Below are 2500 nucleotides of genomic sequence, written 5' to 3'. Positions count from 1 at the left end.
TGACCAATCCCAGAGGAGCAAGCAGTCAATGTGTATATGTATGTATATATTTATACATTTGTTTATTTGTGTAGTAGCATCTATACATATATTTGCATACAGATGAATACATGCGCATATAAGTCTTCATACAGAGATATGAATATGAAGAGCGTAGGCTCGAAACGTAAAAGACTTTCTCACTTCCCGAGCGTTAAACTAATACATCTGTTTGCTGTTTACACACCCGTCTTCGTCTTTTGTTGTTGTTTGTTTTTTTTTTTTTGTAAATTTTCATTTTATATATATATATATATATATATATATATATATATATATATATATATATATATAGTCAATTCAAACATGAACAAGCAAGAAAAAAAATACAAGGAAAAACAACAACGCGAGGGTGTGGAATAAGTACAGTGTTACAGGACGCTCTGGAAAGGAAAGAAAAGAGAGAGGATCTCTCGTTTCGAGCGGAGCTCTTCATCAGAAATATAGAAAAAGTCCAAAGGGAAGACGGAGAAAGAAATGTTTGAGAGCGGTCGGGTTCATTTTTAGTATTCTCTTTTGTGAGAGCAGTCGAGTTTACTTCAGATATTCTCATTTTAAAAATCATCTCCGGCTAATCGTTGAGAAGACGTTGGCGTTGCCTCGGCGGAGGTTTGCGCTCTCTGAGTGCTCTTCTTAACACTTGGTTTTTTGGAGTGAGTGGTTAGTGTTGAACTTTTTGTTTGTGGGTGAGTGGAATTGTTTTGGGGTTAATTCGTTGCACTGATTAAGACAGTTGCTGATGGATCTCTTAATATAATGATGTTCATCGTTGTTTAAGTTCAATAATGATGGCCAAAATCACTGATGTATGACGCGTGTGTCTTGGAAATATATAGAGCGTATCTTTAAATAACAATATTTATTACTCCCGTTGTCCAAGACACATAGTAACACCGATTCGGTGGGGGTTTTTAGTACATTGTTCTTATATAGATAATTACACTTAAAATTGATAAATATATATAACAGCTTAGGTTCCAAATCCCCACTGGTTTTCAATTCCTTGTCGAAAATTTTGACTCGTAATAATCGATCAATAATTCTCTATGTCTTTTTAAATAGCTAAAATAGTCGTCGACGCTGTAATTGCTTTAGTTTCACCATACAGTCTCAGATCAAATCTCGCCAGACAGAGTAAACACGGAAGTATATATATTCATATATAGAGAGAGTTGGAGAGGAAGGCAGTGAGTGAGTGAGAGAGAGAGAGAGACTGACAGACAGACAGAGAAAACGGTAGACATAGGTAGATAGGTAAGTAGTTAATTGATAGACAGCTAGATATATATAGTTAGCTAGATATATATTTAAATATATAAAACTGTAAGTAGATACATAGCGAATTTTCTTCTCGACTTGTTTCATCCAAGATATACAATCTCCAGTACTGTTTTGCTTCACTTAAAATTGCATTCTTTCGTTTCATTTGTTAGTGTCGAATTTCATAAATCTATTCTGATACTTCTATAAATATCAGACTTTGCATGTTGCAAAACTTTCCATCTGAGTGCTTTTGACAATCCGCTGGTCAAGGAGACGTCAAAAATTGTTCAGTGAGATTAAATATATTTCGAAGAAATTCCAAGAGTCCGTTTTGGGTGACATTAAATAGTAAAATAGGAGATTACTTCAAATAATCAAAACAATGTCTGTAACCCGTAGTGGTAAGCTTGTTTGAATTATGTTTATATTAATTAAACAATCACAAGGAGCATTTACAATTAAAAATAGATTTGTCTGTGATCCTTTTAAGCTTCAAAGAATGAAAAATTGAAAATAATCAATGTAACCGTATGAAGAATAATCTGAGCTTTCGCACTTACGATGCCAACGCTGGGTATGTTTCGGTTTTATGATGCCTCTTCAGCGAAGCATAGCTTTTATATTTGTTTGTCAGGAAAAATAGAGAAACCCAATGTTTCGATCTATGGCCCTCGGTCGGAATGTGTTTAAATCTCGACCCACAGAAGTGAAATGAGAGAGGTTTATTTCGTAGAAACATAAAAACAGATGGGGATATTATTTCAGTGAATGAGTAATGTGGAGGGAAAACAAGTTATAGTGTGTGAAAGAGATGGCCAGACATGTATTTCATATGCGAAGACGCACAGATATATACAAAATCTTACAATTGCAAAGGACAACATTAAAAAGCACCAAAAGCAGATATATGATAAAGGAAGAAGAAGCGAAGTGATGAAATTAGGATTAGTGGGGAGTGTTTATATATTGAATGACGAGTTCCGAGTTGGAAAATAAGCCGTTGTTCTCTAAACTGGCGGGTTACATTCGAATCATACTGTTGGTGAACACCAAAGACATTGAGATGATGAAGAAAGACCAGGAGTACTTAAGTAGCAATGCACAGATTTTAGCGCCGTTATTTCGGTAGACGAAATAATATTCCTGGAATCAAATATCCAGACAGTGATAGGCCTCTCCGCATACAAAAGTATTACAG

At 34.9% G+C, this 2500-nt stretch overlaps 1 long non-coding RNA gene across 1 annotated transcript in view; it reads left to right on the top strand.

The window, feature by feature from the left end:
• Positions 1–2500, top strand: part of LOC128249519 (uncharacterized) — a 147093-nt gene that overhangs the window by 127940 nt on the left and 16653 nt on the right. Inside the window, exon 2 of the long non-coding RNA XR_008265647.2 lies at positions 1–38. This exon is cut by the window's left edge and continues 75 nt beyond it. This is a non-coding gene — a long non-coding RNA (uncharacterized LOC128249519). The remainder of the gene's footprint in view (positions 39–2500) is intronic.

Source organism: Octopus bimaculoides, chromosome 15 (assembly GCF_046866305.1).
Source record: "Octopus bimaculoides isolate indiv1 chromosome 15, ASM4686630v1, whole genome shotgun sequence".
NCBI classification, from domain to species: domain Eukaryota; kingdom Metazoa; phylum Mollusca; class Cephalopoda; order Octopoda; family Octopodidae; genus Octopus; species Octopus bimaculoides.
This window is presented reverse-complemented; position numbering and strand designations above follow the sequence as displayed.